Genomic DNA, 24,996 nt, shown 5'->3' with positions numbered 1-24,996 from the left:
AGAGGACTGTAGAGCCACTTATAAAGGGAAGTGGCAGACAGGTGCAACAGATAATGTTTAATTGGGAGAGTGAGACCAGAGTAAGGGAGACACAGACAGACAGCAGAGTCAATTAAACCAATTAGGGTCAGACAGGAAGAGCCAGGCTGGACAGCAGAGTAGCTGCAACTGGGTGTGGGTGATTATGTAAACAGAATCAGAGCAGCAGAGGTGTGGCCTGGTGAGAATTAGTGAGGCTCAATGTAAACAGGAACTGAGAAAGAAAATAACAGGGGCAGGACCAGGCAGGGATCATGACAGGCACAAATTCATCTTTTGGACACAATGTGTGAAGTAATTGTTTTTTTTAAGATTGCAAGATTTCCACATTACCCTTAAAGGCGAATGCCTGCTCTGGGCATCGCTGACCATTAGCCTGCATGATATCCCCTTTAGTCCTTCGTCATGAGCTTCAGTTGTTGGTTTCTTACTGGCTAAACTCTTCCCTTGCATCAGGAATTCTACCATGATGCACTGGGCATAATTGACACAGCAGAAAACCTCAAACAAACCAAAAACATCAATACTGTCAGCAACTTATTTATATTATTGCACCTGTGCTAATGCATCCCAGGACATGTGTGCAGTGCTGCGCTTTAGTGCATGTATGAGAGTTTGTGGGTGAATAGCTGGAGTTGACATAATCCGACGCTGCGGTGCAGATTTAATGAGGCGATCGGCAAAGAGCTGCTAACTTTTTGTGATGTGTCACCGATATGGATGTGTCCCTGATGTGGAATCCATAGAAACTGTCTATTTTTACTTAATCCTAAATATATACTACTTTCTCTGTACTCTGCATTTGTGACGCCCCAACAAGCATATTTACATAAATTAATATATTATAATAATATTTTTCTTCCTAAATAAACACAACTGTGTTATACAGAATGTGTCAAAAGGACACTCTGTATTGTTTTATATATATTCTCTTCCAACAGGGACTGTTTTCATTACAGCAATAATTCCAACATTTATCTGTTGATGATCATTAGGATTTACCACATTTAGGGCTCCTACCTATATATTTTTATATTTAAGCTGTTTAAAAAAATAACTACTTTGAAGCAATATAATATTGTTGTTTGGACATTTTCTCCTTTTCCTCTCTGGGATCATTATTTCTTCTGAATAAAACTGGAAGCACATAATGTCATGAGACTACCTTGTTAGCTGGTAATTCCTCCAAAATGTTTTTTGTTTTGTTATTTTATTTTCTCTTGAGTAAGAGGCAATCGGTAATGCTTCTGAAAACACATTTAGACAGTCTGAGTCGATTTTACATGGTATAGAACCCTTAATTAACACGCAGGATCCCCTGAGAACCAAAATAACATTTTGTGTGTGTTGAAAATTGATGTAACTATTTCTTATTATTAGCATTGTTTGTGTTTGAATGTCTTGGGTCTGAGGGTGGGTTCAACAACAGAAAGGCCAGATTAGACTCAGATACACATAAAAAAGCCTGACTAGTTTAGGTATAAGATTATTCGGACTGATGATACCAAGACTAACTTGTACCAGATTGATTGGAGGAGAAAAAGTATGGAGTAAGAAAGGAACAGCTCGTGATCCAGAGCACAACACATCATCTGTCAAACATGGTGGTGGCGGTGTTATGGCATAGTCATGTATGGTTGCCAGTGGAACCACTGGTGTTTACTTATGACCTGACTGCTAATAAAAGTTGCAGGATGAATTCTGAATTATATAAAGCTATATTATATGCTCACATTAAGCCAAATGCTGCTGACAGGATGCCACTTCATAATGCAGATGGCTAATGAACCAAAACATACAGCACTTTTTGCTTTTAAGGGCAAATAAATTGAAAAATCTTTACTGGCCAAGTCAGTCACTTGGACTGACAAGTCAAGACTGAGGGCCCAGCAAAGCACCTTGAGAGAAGAAACGTAGCATTTGGTGACTGCTGTGCCTTTTTCCATCTAGCTGCAACTGGTTTAAAGACTTCCTGACCAACCACCCTCATATGGTTAGGTTAGGCTCCTATACCTTCTTTGAAGGTCAGCTCACTTCCTCTTTTATTTTGAAGTTCTCCTGACTCTTTTGACAGATCTTTCCAGCCTTGTGTTGGATTCTGCCAGATCTGACCTCTGGTTCAGAGTCTGCCTAGGATGTCTCATTCTGTTTATTCCCCTGCTCTGGCACTGAACCACTGACTCTGAACCTCTGTTTCTGCCTCTGGCCCTCCCGTCTGACTGTCTCTCTGACTGGTTCTGAATCTCTTCCCTGTGTTTGTACTGTCCCTTCTGGACTCTGGATTTGGAACTGGATACATCTCTGTGTGTGAGACTATTTTCATAAAGAGGATTGTGTTTTCTGGACATTTGATTTTAGAATTGTGAATATCTGTGGATTCTTCTGCCCAGTCTGAGTTTTGTACTAGCGCTACTATTCAAGCTAATTTCATACATGCTTCCTTGGAAAACAACAAAATATCAAAGTGATCCAAAACTCAAATCTGAAGCTAAGCGTAGACATTCAGTGTTACCTGTCAGTCACATAATCCAAAACCTTTTGCTCACATGAAAAATTGATGGGTTAAGACAATAGGTTCCATTTAACCCTAACTTTTTCTTGCACACGCCTCTTCACCTCTTTTCCACACCCTCCATCACTAGGGCCAACAAAAAGGGCCCAATCCTTAATTTAGACCCACCTTCTCCTTGAACTCCTCCACAGCCCCTCTCTGCATCCTGTTAAACGTTTTCTCTATATGTACAAAGACCCAATGTAACCCCCTTTGCCCATCTCTGTACTTAAGCATTCGCAGAGCAAATAGTGCATCTGCTGTACTCTTTCTAGGCATGAAACAATATTGCTGCTCACAAATGCTCACCTCTGCCCTTAGCCTAGCTACCGCTTCTTTTTCTCACGACTTCATTGTGTGGCTCATCAGCTTTATTCCTCTGTAGCTTCCACAACTCTGCACATTGGTACGAGTACACTTATCCTCCAAGATCTTGTTAAACCAACTAGTCAGAAACTCTACTGCCACCTCTCCTAGACACTTCAGTACCTTCACAGGTATGTCATCAGGACCAACTGTCTTTCCACTCTTCATCCTCTTCAATATCCTCCTCTTTTCACTCTCTTCTCCTCTCTTCACTCTTACTAATCATTACTACTTCCTGCTCCCCAAACACCTTCACCTCTTCTACTCTTTGTTCTCTTTCATTTTCCTCAATTATCAACTCTTCATAGTACTTCTTCCATCTTCCCATCACACTCCTGGCACCTGTCAATACATTTCCATCACTGTCTTTAATCACCCCGACCTTCAAACCTGCCCATCACAATCTCATGACCTCTGTTCCCTTCACCAACATGTCCTTTGAAATCTGGGAAGGCTCTGCATCACATCATCTAACTCACTCCAGAATTTCTTCTTTTCTTTTAACTTTAACAACATTGAGCATCACACCTTTAATTTCCAGTTTCAGTTATCACCCTCTCTGATACTCTTTTCACCTCCATACATTCCTGACAAACTCATCTTTCCTCCTCTCCTTCTTTGACCAACAGCATCCCAGTTTCCACCAGCACCCTGTGGCTCAACAGCACCCATTGTTAACCCAGGCTGCGTCATGTTGATCACTGGCACGTTTGATTTGGCGGATCACATTTTATAGCAAATTAATGCAGAAAACCTTTTTCTTGCCATTGTAGATAGAGATATAATTGACAGAGGTGATATATAGAGGCATGGATTATTATGTGCAGAAACACATACAAAGGTTCTATGCATCCCAGCATAGTTGAGTGTATTAAAATCTACCACTACTTTTCAAATCAACAATATACAGTTATACTGGCATTGGACTTCATTAATGTTAGAATAAATACAATTATGTGAATGACTCATTGTCAGAAAATCATACTTTAAAGTAGATCCAATGTGGAGTGTGCTCATTGTTAGAAAACATTTGTTCTTTTAGTTCATATGACTTGTCAAGACAGTCAGACCAGGTTTTTAAAAGTATCCAAAATGACAAATAAATGATGCCATCACTCTGTTGGTGTAAAGGGTTCTGTTGTACAGCAAGACAGTAGGGTTGTATAAAAAAGTACATTTGGTCATTTGGCAAATGGAGGTCTTGCCTAAGGACTCTTACTGGACGTAGGGTACAGCTGGATTTCAAATCCCGATCTTCGTGACAGAGGGTGGCGACGTTACCAATACACTATCCAGAAGCTGTTGTTTGTCTTTCAGAAGGTATTTACCTTGATGTGCAAAATAAATTTAATAAAATAGAAAGAAATGTCATTTCGTCACCTATCAATCTGCACACAATGGAAACTGGAAGGACAAAGTAAAATCGTATTATTTTTAAAAACAATTTTACATTTACAAAAGTATTCAGACCCCCAAAGCATACTCTTACTGTCCTTGAGTTGCCCAACCAAACTCCACATTTAAACAGCATAGAACATCTGTGGACCTGAAGATAACAGCTCAGACATTCCGGATCAAATTTGACAACGCTTGAGAGCTATTTCAGCTATCAGCTGAAGAGAGGCAGGACACACACTGGACAGGTCACCAGTCTATCACTGGGGCCAACATATACAGACAGACAACCATTCACACCTATGGGTAATTTACAGTCATCACTTAACCATAACCGCCTAACCCAGCAGTGTTTGGAGTAACCAGGAGTACCCAGGAGAACATGCAAACTCCACACTGTTGCTGTGAGGCAACAGTGCTAAACACTACACCAGCGTGCTGCTCTTGTCTACATTCATTTGTCAAAAAAGGACTAGCATAATGAAAATGCATAGGCATGTTCAGTCAATTTCACTCACGTATTTGAATGCTGTTACGTTGGAGCCGTGAAGCTGTTGAGCAACCAGCACACACGACAAGGGCTCAGACTATTGTTGAGTCGTTACAGCCAAAAAGTGTGGCTGTAGCCGCTCAACAATGACAGCAATGGAATTATTCTCTCTTACAAAGGCCATGTGCTTCATCCCTCAAAGGACATTTTGAAGCCTTTCAGAAATGGTTCTACCATGACTACAGTTCATCTGTTTATATCCAAAATGACTGAAGAGAAGACTGGGAAGGACAACAGGCACTGTAGTTTTTGATGAACACAGTCTTTCTTTGGAATTTGCTGCTGAAAGTGCCAGGTCTGACAGAAACCTACCGTTCTTTTACTGTCTGCATGTATCTCAAGTGCCTGGAGAAGTGATTTTAAATGATTGTGCACCACTGAACACAGTCCCTGGGGTTCATGAAGTCTGCTAAGCAGCTCTCTTTCAGGAAAGGTCAAGTAGTATCACTCCTAATATCTAGTATCTTGCATCATGGCAACTTGCGCTGCCTTGAGCTATAATGACCTAAGAGGAGCTTCCACCCTTTAAGTAATGGCATCATTTTGCTTTGACAACTACATCAAAAGCATTTGATGCATTACAGATTACTGCATGTTCTGAGAGTCAGCCATGTCGTTTTGGATCCAAATAATTCTGCTCACCCTGGAGTACTCTAAAAGCATAATTCTACATTTCATGTATGATACTCAGATAGCTCTTTAGCCTGAGAGTTAGAAAAGTACTCAGGGAAAAGTGGACTGAGTTTGATGATGCATTATAAACTTCAAAGTGTTGGATACATCACAATATCAAACTTTTTAGTACTGCCTGCTCATTTTGCTGTTTCGGGGTATTTTTAAGGATGATACAGTACATAAAACAAATCACTTCTATAAGATATCACCTGCTTGGCTTTTCATGGCCAATAAAATTGCAACATGTAAACATCACCCTCTTGCTATAGAGATTACTGCATGTTCCTCTTGCTATAGGTATAGTAATAATAGATACTGCATTTGTTTTAAATACAGGAAATAGTTTTAAAGGAATAGTTTGTCAATTTACAGACCAGAACAATGTCTGGTAAATATGATGCTACAGTGAGCAGCTGGTTAGTTTATCTAAGAATGAAAACTGCAAACATCCTTTGTCAAATATTAACAAATATAACCTACCTTCACACAATACTGCTTTTCAGTATACATGTGCATTTGAGCAATTAGTTAGAGTTGTGATCACAGAGTAGCATTAGGATACAATATGGTATACTATATTAAACACTGATGAATGTTCTGCAGCCCTAATCCACAGCTACCACAAGTGCTTATTTGTTAAGTTATTGCTGCCAAAGGAGGTTCAACAAGGTATTTCATGCAACCACACTTTGAGTGTCTAACAGGTGAATGCAATAAGTACATGAAAGATTAGTTGTGTGTGTTGAGATATTATAACCCCTTAATGCAGGAGCCCAATTCATTCCAAAGGCTTCTTGTCACTTTTCTTGCCAAACAAGAAAAAAAGAAAAAAACAACTTTTCTATTTATAATTCACTAATTTCTTTCAGCCTGAAGCTCATCCAACAAAGTATAATCTGGCACATACAGTATATAGCTACACCCTTTATCCCTCAGGGAAATCAAAGCAAGGGAACTCCGTACTGCAGTTATTGTATGTTTGTGCGCCTGCAACAGAGAGAGGGAATAAAGAGGACGAGGGGGCAAGAGATTAAAAATAACATGATGAATGGTGAATGGAAATAGAGTGGGGGAATGAAGGCAGATATGAGATGAAGGAAGTGAAATAGGTCAGATGACCTAACAAACAAATAGATGGGCAGAGGATGACAGCGAAAAGGGTTTGGCGAGACACCTTGCAAGTAAAACGTGGATGACCTAGCAACTGCAGTATGTTCAGGTGATGCGAGTTTATTTTCCATTATCTGCTCCTTTGCTGCATCAGTAGAAACAGGTCCCAAGGATTTTCATTATATGGTATAGATATATACATAGTGCTCTATATTGTGCTTTCCTGAAGACGCTGCTGTAAAGCTTTCACATCTCAAACAGGAACTTAGAAGCACTGTTGGCAGTTGGGCTCGTTTTGTGCCTTTCGCAAGGATCAAGAATTATTCTTTTAACACAAACACTAAAATACAAGGTTCTTTATTCTTCTGAAACTCACATTTTATTCATTATTACACCTTTTACACTGTCAAAATATTTCAAGATTATATTTGATCTTATAAAATTCAAATTGCTGCAGTATTCTGTTGAGAGTGTGCCTATCTCGCACAAGGGGCAAAGCACGTCATCTTATTTTCAACTTATTGATTTCTTAACCCTATTACTGCACAATCTCTCTCTCTCTCTATTTCTTCGATCAATAAAAACATTCACTGTTGAAATACAATTGACATTCACCTTTTGGCAATAGTGCAAGAGTGCACTTTTTTTCCCCACTGATGGTTGTAATGATAAAACAGATGGCAAAATTAAGAAGCTGAACCATCCATCTTGTATCCATCTAAAGCGCTTATCCTGTTAAGGGTCATGGGGGTGCCGGAGCTAATCCCAGCTGTGACTGGGCGAGAGGCTGGGTTTGGACAGATCGCCATTCTGTGATAGAGAAGTTGGATCAGGGGCTTGTGAGGTCTGCACCAAAATAACCACCCCATCCTGCATGGATGACATATTTTCCTGTAACATCCTTGTCTGAGACTAGACACGGACACACGGTGTCCACAAAACACATGTTCAAATGTGTCCCACACCACCTTGGCAAGTGGTTTCGGTGATTAGTCTTGGTGAGTGGTCTATTGCTTCTATGGTGATTCAACCAACCAAGATGAAAAATACAAACATGCTTAAATCCAGAATATGCTTCCTGTTAATTAAGGCACACAAAGCTTCTCTGAGGGTGTGTGCCTTCTACAGCAATCATAGGGTTCATACCCTGCTTTTGTCCATGTTATTGCTCTCCAACACTGCACTGCTGCAAACGACTCCACAGCACCCACTACACAGTATGGCTTCACTGTGGTCCGGTTTAGGCTTTCTCCAAAACAATGAGCCAAGAGTAAGAAGTCTGACAGCCACGTGCTGGATCTATGCAGGACTCCACTGCTGCACTGATACAACAAGTGGGAATCAGCCAAACACATTAAAGATATTAGAAAAGAAGAAAACAAGATGCTATCAACGGCTTTTGTACAAGAAAACAGAAATTGTCGTTTGACCTTTCGTTAAATTAACTACATTGTGCGCGCTCCACTGGCTGTCTCCACTATTTTAACAAGACAACTGAGGAGGCTACTCCAAGGCAGGTTGATTTGGTGGGCTGTCAAACATGTTGGAGGTGCGGAGGAGCTAAAATACAGTGTTTAATTTAGATACACAAACTATTGTGTGTGCAGTTTAAAAAAGACATCTATAATTACTGTCAGCAAAATGATACCATATTCAAGAAAATTAGTACTCTGCATCCTATGCCACTATTACTGTTGGTGCTTAGAACACATTTTCAATACATCTTGTTTGCCCGCCATGCCTGTTGCTTCCAAGACCTCCGAATCTCTCATTTCAGGTAGAAGGAAGAAATTCATCACAAATTACCAATCCTAAATCCACCTCGCTGGAAACAATAGAACATTCATATGGAGACATGAGAAGCTGCCGGCACTCTCATTGACATTCTTGCACGTTTCAGTGATTACACTCCTATGTGGGTCTCAAAATAAAGGTGGTATTGAATTATTGATGCTTAAATCCTGCCCATAACAACATTAGCATCAGCTCATTTATGTAAGTGTTTAGTTTTTTTTTTTTTTTTTAAACTGCACCTGTGGGTCAGCAACATGCACATGTTTTTTTCCTCCTCATATCGATTTGAGATTGAATCCTCAGTGCTTGCAAGCTAATTAACCATAACTGCAACAATTACAGTAAGCCCTGAGCTGAAGGGCTATTGAGCTGCTAGTACGGTAACAGGCCTGTGCAAATGTAATCCAATATTTTTTATGTGAATATTGAAGCATATCCAGGTCACAATGGGCCTGGGTGGTGCTGCAAAGAACCCAAATCTAGGTTTATAATTGAGTGTGTGTTCAATTCACACACATACACTTAAATGTGGGCTAAAGCATACAATTGGACAAGCTGAATGTTTTAATATGTTACACACGATACAAAAATTGGGTTCTGCTGCAGTGGCTGTGCAATACATGGCCTTGTCTTTCTTTCTCTGCTTCTGTCTTGTTTAAACACACATGAGCACATACACACACACACACACCTTAGTTCAGCTAGGATGTAAGGCAGCTTGTTGCTAAGGTAATAACATAACCAGGCCATGCAGTGTGGCTTTCTAGAGCAAGGACAAATATTACTTGCGTATACAATGTGTGTGTGTGTGTGTGTTGTGAAACAGAAAGGGCTCATCCCCATGAGTGGCTGTTAACGTGTTTGTCTGCTTGTCCGTTTCTGTGTTTCTCTGGATAATATTCTACACTTTCCATGCAAATCCCAAAGAAAATGCCAAGGATAGCCTGAGTGACTCGCTCGCAGTAAAATGCTGGATTTCATTTACTAAGCTGTCAACATGTCACTCATACCGGGAGGATTTCTTGGACTTAACTCAGCGACAGGTCACTTAATAAGTCACTCACTCACTTAGACAGACAGGAAGCATGCATTTTGTTTTCAATAATGCTGCTTTTCGCATGCCGCCATGGGTTTTCCAAAATGTAAGCTTTTGAACAGGCTGAAAACTAAGCTTGTGTTTTGCCAATTGATTTTTCGCCCTTACCCTTTCAAATTTTAAGTGAGTTTTATAATGAGTCTGAGGATTACAGGACTTACTCAGCACATTGAAGGCTATGTAAACTTTGCATTAGTGGGAGAAAATGGGAAAAAATAAGAGCTTTGCATGCACCTTCATTAATATATTCATACATTGTGGCTCTGAGCCAACTGTTACTGCCGCTTTACACTCAACTGCAAAACGTGGCACAGCTTTGTTAATAATCTCTGAGCACTTGGCAATGCAATTGGAAACAGCATGGCTTTGCTATAATCTTTACGAGGCACTTGAGTCCAGCTTGTCAACAGAACAAAGCAGTGAAGTACAGCGTAGGACTTAATATTAAAATAGAGTAAATGGTCATGCTGAAAGCTGCTGTTTCTACACCCACTGACGAAGGGCAGTGTTGACATCTACACTGAAACCCAGAAAACTGGGATGAAGATTCATGGGTTCTAGAAAGTTTTTTAGTTCTTACAAAGTGAACTATAGTATTCTTACTTTATTGTAGGCGTTGGTGAATCTAAACAATAGAATGCATCATATACAGTATCAATGCCTTAGCAAGTTACCTATTAACAATGTCATTATATTAGTTTTTTTTTGTTTTGTTTTGTTTTATTCATTTTCAGACATGAAAGACTGCTCAGTAAAGGTTAAGGGTGGCAATGAAACCAACTTCTAAGGGTAGGAGGGGAGGAATATGATTACACAGTTAAGCCCTTTATCCCTAAAGGTGCATTGAAATAAAAAATAAAGCAAATTTTTACTTTGCCTCATTTAACTGAATTAGACTGACAAACCATAGGTGTTCACGTCAGCACAAACAACCACGTACAGCATTAGAGACTTAAAAAGTGTAGTTTGTTCTGTTATTTCCCTCCAGTCACTCGCCTTTTCCTTCTTTCTCTAAACATTGATGAAACAGATGCATGAAACCTGGACATAAAAACAAATCAAGATGACGTTTTTTCAACTCGCACAGATGTATCTTTGGTTCTGTTTAACCACCCTGGGCAATGAATGAATAATCCTGCCCATTCATGTCTTTACACTATCTCTAAAAGTTGCCTAGTCGTAAGCTGGAACATATTTAAGAGGTTTAGTGGCTCTTACAACATCAAACTGCCACCACCACTTCTGATATTTTTAGATGTGTAAGCCTTTTTTTTTTTTAAGTTTCTTCATGTATTTTTCTCTCTGGATCATTTGGTGTTGGTTCAGCAAAGCCAGAAAAAGCAAGGATGTCTTGTGTCACACATCTAATATGGTCTAATGATTACATTGTGTTTGATAAGGGATTTGACAACTGACTAACTCATTGTGCAAAGCTTACTTTACTTTTGATAGAGTCAAACTCAGTCAAGTACCAAATCCTCTTCACTTAAAGTGACATTGGCTTTTGTTTTAATGGTAGATTAGTGTATGTTAGGTTCCATCAACAACAACAACAACAACTTCTCTGTTTTATTACACAGTCTGGTATAATGCTTATTGCCCAGACAATTTATGGTTCATTGGGGTGATAAAAGGGAGTTGTCTTGTCTTTGAAGGAGTTTCTTCAAGTTTGGCACACGTCAATTCGAAGTCAACAATGAACTGATTAGATTTTGATTTATATCAGTGTGACTCTCACCCCAGGCCTGTCCCATTTAGCCCTTTCATTCTGTGAATGTAATATTACAGCAATGCCATGGGGACATTTTTTATTTATAGAAAATGTTATTTTATTTTACGAGCATCCCCCTCGTAAATCTCTGTAAATGTTGGGAGACCAGTTGTTGGAGTTTTGGAAGAGGAACGTTGAACCATTCTTGCCTGACAAAGGCAATAATGTAGATTTGACAGCGTCCAAACATTTTGGGAACTGGGGTTGTATTGAATTTTGGAGGTCAAATGTCAAAGGTCATGGTCTTTTTGGAATATTTCTTTTCTATTTCTTATTGAGCACTTAACTTTCCTGCCAACGCTGAGGATATTGCATAATTAATTCAATAATCAAGTAACCAGATATTGCTAATAGAAACCCTTACATACAACCTTCACTGGGCTAACATGAAGTTTTTTAACCATGCTCCTTTGTCTCTACTGTGAGCTCCGTATTAATAAGTTGTTTATTTTTTATAAAGCTTTTCTGCAGCATCCTTGCATCGCTACACAAAATACCTATAACCTATTGTGCTACGGACCACAGAGAACCAATGCCACAGGTAGAATCAAAGCAAGTTAGATTCTTAGGCAGAGGAAATCCCAGTTGAGAGTGTATGGCAAATACAAAAGAAACAGACTAATACTTGATTTTTCGTGGTGTGAAATCTGAATATATAGTCTTTCTGTAATTTTGTCATAACCATTTTCATTTATTTTTCATGTATTTGTGTGATGTTTGGTGTTTTTTTAGTTCTGGGACTAGAAATTGTTTCCTGACCTGGCAGCCATACACCCACTTGGTATTTGAACGCGCAGGCCCATTACTGGCTGCCAACACAAGACATCTGTGACAATATATGAGTTTAGACAGCTAATCACACAAGATAGTGCAGGTGTTGTAAGTGACCTATCACTTACTTAAGAGTAGAGACAACAGCCACTCTGCTGTTCCCTCCTCAGCCTCACAACAGGACTCGTGAGAAGAATATTTCCTCAAGCAGGTGACCTTCTGGTTGCTGCTGCTCACTGCTATCACAGCTCTGCATGTGGGCACACACAGCAGTATTTTAACATCAGGGACCACACTATTCACACAAAGTGATGGTCCTGTGTACAAATGATATGTTATATGTCTTCCTTTTATTTTTTTAGTTATTTAAGTCTTTAAAACTGTTTTATGAGTTATCATGTGTTTAGTTCAGGCTATATTGAACAGAACACACTGCTGGAAATGTGGAATTTATCTTCTTCCAAGCAAATGCACAAAGTCTTTCTGCAAACCCCATATATACCAGTGTATACCCTAGAATCACATCTACACAACCTGGCTGTTACTTGTTGAATAAAAATACACCTAAATAAACATAACAGACAATAATATTCAATCTCCGATGCAGTGAAGGAACAGTATATTCCATGAAAGCTTAGAGGAGACCTTAACATTATTCAGCGGCACCTCTTTATTTCTCTCTTTCGTAATCTTCATCCCGAGAGGCCTGCTCCAAAACCAGATAAGACAAGGAGGGCGGAAAGAACCTGGGCTTACATTTTCACAGACAGTGGGGTGCAGTCAAAAAAAGTGCATATACTGTTTACTAAAAATGAAGCCTAAGACTGCACATGTGTTGTACCTCAGGAATATTTACTGCTAGTTAGAGTTGTGCATGTCAACACTCGCTTTCAGGAAACACTGCTGGTTAAAAAACAATTGCGACAAATGTGGACAGCACGTTCATTAATTAAGACACATAGCAATGATATTTTATACTGTGAGTGTCTATGTACAACCCATTAGCTAACAGTTGTTTGGTTATAAACCAAAAAAAGTTATATTATATTAATTATTAGTTAGCTACATTAAGGCATAAAGAAAACTAGGTATAGAAACAAAACCTACATGGTTAGGTTTAGTAAAAACTGAATTTGGTTTGCTTGTTGTAAACTACATCCCTGTTGATTCTATAGGACATTAGAGGAAGAGGCTGTCATATAGTCTATCTAGGAACTAAGAGGCAGTGATGAAAAGGAGCTGACATGAAGTCTAACAAAGAGAGGGGAAGGAATGAGCTGATGCAGTGAAGATGTTTAGACTACAATGATCTGTCAAAAGCACTTGCTTACTTACACTTCAAACTAATTTTCTCATTCTCTGCCTTCTACTCCCTTCCCTTCGTGTGTCTCTCCCGTCGGTACGTATCTCTTATTTATCGTTTTCTTCTGTCTGCACCTCTGGCGCTTCATATTCCAGCTCTCACCATGAATTCTCAACAGAGACGAGCTAAGCAGCCAGTCACAGCAGAGACAGCATTCAATTTAATCTTGGCCCGAGAAAAGCTCTGAACAACAATAACTTAGTTTCTTTGTTACTTTTTACAAACTTTGTCACGTCATCAATCTTAGATGAATTTAATCTGGACAATATGAAAACTCACAGTAAGAAATAATGTTTATCGTAATGTCTCTCATGAAGAACTGACTTTGATTTTATAGTTTGCATTTGTCATTGCGGTTTATTAATGCCAGAAATATGATAATGCAAATGTCCCGCTGGAATCAAAGGTGGGCAGATTCAGGTACAATAAAACAGTCTTTGCAACAATAAACTTTACAACATTAAATTTATATAAAAACTTTACAAAAGAGTTTCATGTTTGTTGAATTTTAACCAAATGCAGTTTCAAACTCTAAATATTGTATTATAAAGTAATATCAATAAATAGCAGCAATTAGTATTTCAATGTAGTGTGTAGCCACTGTTTTTCAGCTACTTTTAGTGAAGTTGTTATCAGTGTCCCTGTGTTTTTTCGAGCCTGTGTTATTGTTTTGTTTCTGTTTAGTTACCTTGAGTAATTTTCTTGTTTTTTGGTGTTTGGTGTGTCTTTGCTGTCATTTCATGCGTCTATCTTAGCATTCACTTCTCTCTAACCTTGTCTCCTACAAATGATGTTGCTATACCGCTGAACCTCGATCACAAATAAGTCTTTGTAGAGAACGTTACCTGCAACTAAATTATGTTTTCTAGTACTGTAATGAGGATATGTTGACAGTTCATGTAAATAAAAAGTTGCAAATATTGATGAAAACATTTTCCAGACTTTTTTTCTATTAGATATCCAAGATATCCAATCTTGAGGTCCAACATTCAGTTTTATATTATTAAACTAGATTTATATTACTAATAAATGGTTACATTTGGGCACAGCCACGTCACTCGCAATGTGTTTTTTTAAAAACCACAAAACCACAATCTTTTTTTTTTCTAACCTTAACCAAAGTGGATCTAGGTAATTAAACAAACCACACACACAGGATTATGAAGTTTCAGTAAGTTGTGTGTATTATTATATGCATCCCATCGACCCCAACCACCTGCAACCAGTAGGCTATAACTCTTACCTTTTGATAGAGGAAATCCCAGCCTGGCTGACCTTGGTCATAATTTGTCATTATAGAGAAATGTGGATCAGCGTATTTAGGGTGCTCACCCAGAGTTCTGCTAACTGGATTTGACTTTGAGCTCAGTATTCGCTATTTACATTGTGATAAACTGTGCAGCCATATATTGACCAGAACTGGCTCACATTTGGTCCTCTGGTGTCAGATCAGGCTCTAGTTACATATGACACCCCAACAGACGAGGCGACTATGGACAGGAGGGATGGAAGAGAGCAGTGAGTTGTGAGACTTGACTCTGGAACAGGTTTTTCTATTAACACAGTTTCTATTGTTCTATGATAGGGGTCAATAGAGGTCATAGATTAATAATACTCCTTTAAATCCTGCCCATCACTGCAATGTCCTTGGTGCTACAGTCAGTATGCAGCAGCTCTAATCAGACAGACAGCAGCTCATTGGTGCTGCTGCTAGAGGTCAGAACACAGTTAATCTCTGTCTTAGTCGCTTTCCTTCCCTCTCTCCCTTACCCTTTCTGCTTTTCCTCTTATTTATGTCTTGATTTTCCCTTCTCCTTCTCTCTATATCCTTCATTCCTTATCCTCTTTCTTCTCCATATCCCCCCCACCCCCCACCCCCCAGTTCATCCTCTGCATTTTTCTCACTGTCTCCTCTGCTTCACATTAGATTTCACTCCATTTCTTTGTCTTTCTAATCCCCAGTTGACTCTACTCACAGTAAGTGACCTTGCTGGTGTAAAAACAACAGCACTCGTCATTTGTTAAAACATTTAAAATAGCCTATTTTTAGGTCTCTGCAACAGTCAATTTCTTGTGGCTGTGAGAATTATATTTATTTGCTTCTACGGTGTGAGCATTTTGATGCATATATGAGTGAAGCCTGTAATGGCAATACAAACAGATAGATCTGTTCTCTCACTTTCTTATTAACAAAGGGCAGTGTAAGGAACACTCACATTTCAAGCTCTCACCAGTCATTTCGGCTGTCTGTGTGCTCTGTGCAAGCTACATGTCACACTGATAGCACGAGAAGAACCTCCACTCTGTACCATGAGGTTAGAATTACAAGTTGACTGGTGGAGCTGGTGGAAATGGAGAAACACTCCCCTCTCTAGTGGTTCACCTCATGTTGATTTTAGAAATCACTGTTTATTTTCCTTTATATTAATCATTCAAAATGATCAACTTTAAAATCCTGAAGAATTGGGAACAAGAACATTGTCCATAAACCTGAGAAAATCAGAGCAATGCATCACTGTACACTGTCTATTAAGGTATTACAGTTGCTGAAAGGAACATTCCCTAGACATACCAGAACTCAAATGTTATAAATAGGTCATAGTCTGTATTTTATCAACACTTCAGCACTGCAGCAGGCTTACTTCACTTTCCTTTCTTCGCTGAGCTCGGAGACGAGGGCCCTGTTGTTTACCCAACCCCTCCTTACTCAGACATCACCCCTGCTGCAGTTAGAAGCAAGAGCAGCCACGTCCTGTAGCTTCCAGCTGCTAGTGGTAGCAGTGGTTCAAAATGAGGTTGAGAGGTGCAGTTGCAGGTCAGAGTGGGAGCGCAGCGGTTTGAGTGAGCTTATATCATGCCACAGCAGACCTGATCGAAAATGCAGTCAACCCCAACAGACCCTAGCAGAGAGAGAAGAAACAGAGGCACTAGCAGGAGTTTGATACACTATAATAAGTGGACAATAATAATGTCACAAGAACAAATGTAAAAACATCTTATGCTTTTATTTCTACCTCTTGCACCCAAATAAAAACATTCTGTAATATACTGGGCATTGGACACACATGCAGTCATAATTTGTTTAGTATCTGAGAATGTAAAATTATCATTATGTAATAGCGCAACATCTTGGAAGCTGCTTATTTCCTTAAAATTAGCTTCAGTTACCTTTTCAGAAAAAATATCTGGTAAAGCTGGGGCACTCGTAAACCATCCAAACATCCAAGTTATTTACCTTGGAGATTACACAGACACTGTGATAGAGCCTCATTAGGTTTATGTAAAGACATTATTTATCGATATATTTTATTTATCCTCATTACACAATAGTGTATAATAGTTTAAATTACCCTGCCCCCCCTTCAAAAAAAAAAAAAAACATATTTGTGACTGCAGATGAGTTGTAGTCATCAGACAATGCTGCCTAATGACTTTCTAAGACTCTAAAAGACTGCACTGTTCACACCAATAGGTTGTTTCATTTCCAGTCTTTGACAGACAGTAAGGTGTCGTCAGCTTGGTGTCTAACGACTGTAGTTAAACAGGAACGACTGAAGTTAGGATTTAGAAAACCTAATTCCAAATAAAACATGGTAGTCATAGCGTACACAGGCTTTAAAGCCTACAGCAGGATTTGGAGGTGGATCACCTCTGTAAAACAGGGGTTAGGGTTAGGGTTAACTAACTTCAGGTAAAGCTGCACTGTCTCTGTAGATCCCTCTCACCTGTGACATCTCCAGTCACAGATGTCAGGTAGGTAATACTAAAAATGTTTAAACAAATTTGTATGAGAACAACTGGATCTTAAGACTAAAAACTATAATTTCTCCACAACAACACACTTAACTATTCTGATTCGGTCCAACCAAAACCCATTTATAGTATAATTAAGTGTTGGTGTACACAACCTTTTTGACCTTTGATCAACTTGTTACCTGTGGTTTCCAGGTTGTTCCCTAAACTTGCACCCAAGCTTGTTCTGATAAGCTGTTGAAGACAGTGGATGAACTTTTTTGGTATTTTTTGCAGCACTCATTTAGTCATGTCTTCCTGAGCCGTTATGTGTGTGCATATGACTTCCTGTCTGTATTTATAGGACTGCGAATGACGTCTTCATTGGAAAATGTCAATGCCCCCTGGACAGGCCAGCCCACAGCTAAAGCAGGGAACATCAGTCAGTCAGTTGTCAAGTTGAGTCATATTGAGTTGGCTGCTTATATGGGAATCAGGCCAGAGATGGATCACTGTCAAATCACAAATCCTCATCATATATTTTCATCTAAAAAAAAGGGTTTTCTATTACCCTGAGTCACTTATACCCAAATAACATAAATAAGATGTGCAGCACATAAAATCCTGGCTTATCTGTCTTCTCCACCTCCACCATCACCTCCCTCATCGATCCATCACACTGAATATCATGCTCCTCTCCCTGCCCTTCCACTTACCTTCTACGTCTCCTATTAAACTGGATGTCATGTTGTCCTACACGTGTCACTCTGTGGCATCCCTTCCTCTCTCAGCCCCTGTCCTCCTTCACCCATCCCTTCATCACTCGGCTTCCATGATTACTCTCTTCCCGCCGCGAACGTCAATGGGACATCACTGTCACGCTGTGCTGTGATGCATCCACTCATTCGGAAGAACACACACTCCACTTTTGGTGGCATTGCACGCACACACACATCTTATGTGACTTCTCTCTCTCTCTCCTCATCCTTCAGTCTTGTTAGTCAGATTTTGAGGGTTTTGGAGTCTCCTCTCAGGGGGGACGGGGGGCCAATTAAATATTTATGGATCAACATCCATTCAAATGTTTGGCAATGGAGAAAGCCTGTGACGGAAAACTGACATGACTTGTTTGTGCACAACGTGCAGCAGGGGACATGCAGAGCTTGTCCTCAGCATGTGTCAGTGTGTGTGTGTTTTGTTGTGGCTGTGCTGACAGATGGTGTAGTTGCGATAGACTTTTTTTTTTTTTTTAGACAGCGGGGTTTTCTACTATAATATTCACTTTATCTTACTGACCAACCAAGAGATATTCTGCTTGTAGCCAGTGTGCAAACAAACACACAGCAGCAAAAACACTAGGGGTTAAAGCAGACAATGTAAATAGAACGTTGAATGTGCAGTATTGCCTTGCTTTGCAAGTCAATGGACTATTTTGCAAAAAAACTCAAATCTCTTTTTGTCTCCTAAATCTGTGGCACATCTGAAACAGCCTAAATGTTCAGACACTTTCAATTTACCGTGTCTGACCCTTGCAGATAACCCAGCCTGAGCAGCCTCGAGAGGTTGCTGTAATTGATTAGCATGCATTTACATTTTTAGTCTGCATGTCCCTTTCACATCCTTGGAGGAATTCAAGTCCACTTTGCACAGCCAGTAGCTGTGGCTATAGGTGATCGATTAATCCCAAAGTACAGTATAGGCATATACAGACACATAAACATGAAAAACTCCAAAAGCGTAACACTTTAAAGGCAAAATTGGTAAATTGGACATTTACATTTTAAAGAGAGGTTAGAAGAGCAAAATTTAGCTCAACCCAATTACATTTGCCAAGGTCAGAAGTATATTGAGTTTAAACTTTAGATCTGTGGTACAGTGTTGTAGAATTTACACCTCTAGTATAACTAACAGGCACTCCTAAGATTATGGTTACATAATCACACTCAAAAACTAGTTTTAGAGCATATTTCTACCAAAACTTTAACTTTTTTGTGGGTGTCAGAAAACCTCATCCCCCCAACAATGCTTTTCCAAAAAAATAAAATAAAAAAATTGTACATTGTATTTCTCTCTCTGACTCACAGATCCATACTTATATACCTTTCATCTTTCATAGCCGATATCTGCTTTCATGAGTGGTTTGAATCTTATGAGAAGAGGGCCTATATGGGGACCCTGCAACAAATGCAGCCCCCTCTTTATTGCAAAGTTGTTCACCTCACTGTCATAATCAAGACAGGTTGAACATCCAAAGCCAGTGATATACACATGTAAAAGCAGGTTGGACGAAAAGCCATCTGTGTGAGTGTAGAGCTTCGTATCTGGTGCCAAATGTTTATTTGCAAGTGCACAATAGTCCTTAGGGACTACATTGGCCCAAATTATCAAAGATAGTAGAATGCAATTACTCTGCTCTTGTTTTCTTCCACACTAACTAATTCTCCCTCTCATTTTACTCAAAAGCATCCCAGCATCCTGACATCAGCTTCCTGAATACTGCACATCAATGCTTTTCAAACACGTCCCATCAAGTCCTGAGAGTCTGTTGGTTTTCATTCCAGCCAAGCAGCTGGTTCCATGACTAACATAACCTCAACAAAAGTAGAGGAGATAAATAATGAAATGAGCTGCTGCAGTGTTTGAGTGGAGTCACAATCTGCAGAAACAACTGAGCAAAGTCCGGTGGCTTTGGTAATGGTGATATGAGTTTAATTCAGTGTTTCAGACAGAAACTATTTGACATTTTTCAATCTTTACCTTTTTGTTACTTTTTGTTTTAGTTACATGAAGTATACATTTCCATAAGGTGAGTAAAAAAGAGTGGGGTGGCCGATGTAAAAGTGAAGAGAAAAGTAGTGTAGTGAGAGCCAAGTGGGTGAACAGGCATTTCTGGGTTAAATTATCAATCTGTGTAATCAATACTGTACACTACAGACTTCTGTAAATCATTAGATACTATCATTCACACACACTGTATACACAGGCATTTCCACTGATCACATAGTCAAAAGCTGTTAAAGCAGTGCAGCAGTGCAGGGTGCTTGTATCCAACTCTGTCCATTAACAAGTGCATCGTAGAGTGATTCCACAGTAATAGCCCAAGAATACTGCTGTATCAGCTGCTTCTTTTTCCTCTGAGGTCAATTCAGTCAGTTCCACAGTCTAATAACACTCGCAACCCACAAACAAATAAAACCTTATAAAAAGCTGAAACATCTTGTAGACATTAGAAGCACTGATGTGCTGATGTCAGTGACAACTTGAACCTGATGTATATGTTACCTCCTTAATTCCGACTTGATGTACTACACTACAGAGAAGAAAGCATTGTTAATTGAACATTTTGAGAGGATCCTATTAAACTATTAGATACCAGTAATAACGGAAGAATGTGTTTATTGTTATACTAATTAAATAAATGATGATGAAGTCCAGGGTTGGTAGATTCGGGAGGCCAAGGAGTGTGATGTTGGTGAGTATGTGCAGAGTGAAGGCTTCTGGGAGATGCAGTTCCACATGGCCAGAAGCCAGAAGCTTGGAGGGTGATGGGAACTAGAGTCTCAGTTAGTAAGACTACTTAAAGAAGGCAAAAACTCACTGAGGGAAGAATAGAGGTGCAAAGGTCAAAGGCGAGGTCCAAATTCGTCCAGTCCCAGTCCAAAATCCAGGTTATAGGGAGGTCCGAGATGATTCCAAAGGTCTGAGCCTAGAGGGGCAAGCACAGATCTAAAAAACACATAAGGAAATCTCTAACAGTCTTTCTAAAGGGCGAGGGGAGCTTAAATGGGAGCAGAGAGGACCAGGTGGGGATTATTAGGGATAATTAAATAAAACTAAAAAGAGGAGAGACAAGAGAGAAACAGGAAGTAGAACAAAAAGTCTTTAAAACTGATCCAACAATGTGTTGTTTTTTTTTTTTTTTTATTGTAGCTGTAATGCACTTTGCCTCTACAATTGCCGGAATTAAGTGTTTTCCAACCTCGTTACCGTAACGTATAACAACATCACTGGCTGTTGTCGAAGTGGCGGCAGCGAAGCAGCGGCGTTTGACTTCGAGGGAGACAAGCAAAGAATTGGATTTGCTAATTTTGGTATTGAGATTCAGACTGCACACAGTGTTGACTGCTGAAGTCGAACACTTAATACTAGAAGATCCCATATAGCCTAGCCCTTTAGAGCCGACAAGAGGTGTTTCGCAGGGGGACAAAAACCTCTTCACAACTTTTCCAGCAACGTTTTGTAGTTCTTTTGTTACTGTAATCGACGTGTTTTTTGCCGGCTCTGAAGCAGCGCAAAATCAGTAAGTAGCAATTGACATTTCTCAGGCGATGACCTGACTTTTTTTTTTAAGATGCTATCACTAAATCTAGCATGAATGCAAATGACAGATTATGACTCATTGTTCTGAAATCTGTTAAGAAAGTGAAAGAACAGCTGACAGATGAACGCTGGGGCGCAGATTAAATGGATAACTACTGCTAAAGCTGCTTTTCAACACACGTCGCTGGGTTGTCCTTCTTTTGCTGTTCCTGTGAAATGATCGAGGAACCCGCTGAAACAAAACAGCATGATTTATTGATTACGAGTAATACTGAAAAGCTGCTCCAGCAAACAGACCTTTTTGATGTTACTCAGCAAAATGGATTGCTTGTGTCTGACTGTGTGTGTGTGTGTGTGTGTGTGTGTGTGTGTGAGTGCTAGCACTGTGCCTTTGAGATGTTGGCAAAAAACCCGCTAAATAGGGCAACCCAAATGACCCAAAAATACTCACTTGCTCTCTCCATTTTCTGTCTGTTTCCCTTCATCCTTCCCTCCCTGTCTCTCTCTCTATCTCAAATGGGAACATTGTATGTGGCCTATCTACAGCCCAACAACCTCCTCTGGGCATTATGGCACACAGGCGCACATACACACGCGTCACCCGATGCTCTAGGCATACAGCATACCGGCAGCAACTTTCAAACTGGCTTAACGCGGCTTACTACGGCTTAGAAAGGCAGATTGGTTACAGAGTGTGTCCCTGAACCAGAAAGGCACTTATCCAGTCCCCAATATGGTCAACATTTCTATCAACAGCTGATAAGCCAGCTATGCAAATAACATTAAACACATACATACACGCTGTCCTTCCCACTTTGAGCTGACACACTCGAGGTTTTGAGCACGCTGCATTTTCATCCCTCCACCGAGTCTGAGTACGTTTAAGCCGACTCTCACCACGGGACCTCGACTCATCCAAACAACACCCCTTCTCTGTTCTCTTGAGGATTCTCCAGCGCTTGGCCTGTGACCTAGTTAGCCCGGCCTTGCTGTGGCCTGGCTGGTGTTCAGATGTTATCTCCAGAGTTTGTCCCGAGGCTGGCTGAGCTGATGATGGTCCAGGCACATTTCCTACAAAGCCAGATTTGGATAAAGCTATTAACAGATTTCCATATGAAGCATGGATTCTGTAACCTTTTCAACTGGAAGACCACAACAGTTATTCTGGTAGTTATGGCAGGTGTGGTACAGATTAAACATGCTATTAACCCATGTTGGATACTCAGTGTTGTTGAAGTTGTGATGAACAATGGTAAAAGTTTCATCTTTAGCTTGTGTGACTATGACTGTTGTGACCTTAATCCTCAGTTTCTGCCAAAAATCGGCTTTTTGGCTTCAGGGCATTAATCATTTGCAGTTGGCATGTTGTTTACTGTAGGTGTGGTTAACTCTTATCAAGCTGTGGCAACTGCAAGGCTAGCAGCCACAACACAAAGGGCTTACAGCAACAGCAATTTAAAAAAAAAAAAGTAGGTATGAAAAAGACACAGACACAGTCAGTCCAGAAATATTTTGCACATCAGTGTTGATTTTTGTCATTTCAGACTGACTGACCGTCTGTTTCTTTAAAGCACACTGAGGCTTTCCAGATGGGGGTTACCTCAGCTTTAGGCCACACTCTGTTTTAGTTTGGACAGTTCATCAAAATGAGTGACAGGCAGCACTGAGACCAGCTGAGCTTCACAATGCACTCCACTGACAGAAGATAGAAAAGTAGAATTCTGTCACCTTTAACAAAAATAGGAAATATAATGCCACATCTATTGGCCATTCGCCTTATCGCAGTGGTATTACTTTGGACCAAAATTAACTCAATTACCATCCTGCTTTTATGGCTCCATCAATTAGTCAGGTTGGAGTTGACGTGCAGGCTTAATCTCATTCTTATTGTAATCAGTTCATCCGGGAATCTAATTGAACATTGAGACCGATGGAATACAACTTCCTACAATGTTCTGGTTCTGGGTGACATGGTGATGTAGTGATTAGCAATGTCACCTCACAACAAGCCGGACCTGGGTTTGAATCCATAGGTCAGTGGAAGATTAAAGGCCAGTGCTCACAAAAAGCATTATTGACATTTGTCACTCGCTCAAATTGTGGAACAGACATTTTACACTTCATCAAACAGAACTAACCGCACTAACTCCAAGATAGATGAGTGAGTCACTCATCACCTCACGACCCCCTGCAGTATTTGACACAAGTCTATTTAGTTTTTCTCTGGGGGACGATAAAGATTGATCAATTCTCCTGTTATTGCTATGAGCGTAGAGGTTTGACTAAAGACAGATTATTGCTTATAGATTCTATAGACAGCAACACAATCAATGAACTAACTGAATATGCAGCTGTTGTCTGTGGTTCTGCTCTTGCTTTCCTCTTTGTTTCTTTTTGCTTTGTCTTTTCCCTGCTTTGGAGACAAGTTCCAGGAGTTATATTTTGGCACCACTAAAGATGTAATTCCAGGTGGCCTGGGCCCACACCCCACCCATGAAAAACACAAAAAGACCAAACATGCACAAACCTGCAGGCTGCATCACTAAAACTGTACCCGACCCAATTACACTTTGGACTGACTTGGGACCTGGGATCTCTGCTATCTTGAGCTGAGTGAACTCAGCTCTGATTCCAGAACCTTGCAATGGGAGAGGAAGCGGGTGTTTACATGAAATGTATTGACCATGATTGATCAAACCTAAGTGTCGCAGCGCCATAGTGGTAACAACCATGTCTGTTACACACTGTATTTGTGTGTGCATGTGTGTGCGATGAGATTGAAGATCAATGGAGAGCACATTTGAACACACACAAAACTGATGCTAGCCTATTGTAACCTTTTTAATGGGACTGCATTTATCATAAATTATATTTATTTATTATAACAATCTGCTACTGACAGAATGAGTCTGCAGCCGCTGTTTTACATGCTGTATGTAGAACTGCAGGATGCATTAATGAATCTATTGCAATTGTGATTTGGAGAAAACAGTAAGCTCTGCATGGCACACAACAATGAATCTGGGATCTTCTCCTCTTTCATAGTGTTCCTCACTTGTCCTTTTCTCTCACCTTTCATCACTGGTGTCTCCTTTGTGGTTCTGTCACATTGTCTTGACAAAGAAGTCTCTGTCTTTTCGCCCTTTCTTCTTGAATTTCTCTTTCCTCTGTTGCGTCAGCCATCATCGTCTGACCCACATTGATTTTTTCCTCCTCTCTCCTGCCCTCTTTGCGCTTGACTTCCTACACTCAATTTCTCATGTTGCATATTCCTCTGCTATCAGTTCATCCTGCTTCCCCATCGCCCCCTTTTTGTTCATTCAGATTGGATTTTGTGACACCCTACCACCACCATCGCCCTCTTTTCGATTTCCCCTCATTTTGCAGATTGCTCCAACATTTTTCCCTCCATCTCATCCTCTCGCTTGTTCTCCTTTAAACAAACAGCTACATTATTCAGCAC

This window comes from Anabas testudineus, chromosome 10, assembly GCF_900324465.2.
Source record: "Anabas testudineus chromosome 10, fAnaTes1.2, whole genome shotgun sequence".
Lineage (NCBI taxonomy): Eukaryota > Metazoa > Chordata > Actinopteri > Anabantiformes > Anabantidae > Anabas > Anabas testudineus.
Note: the sequence above shows the minus strand (reverse complement) of the source record.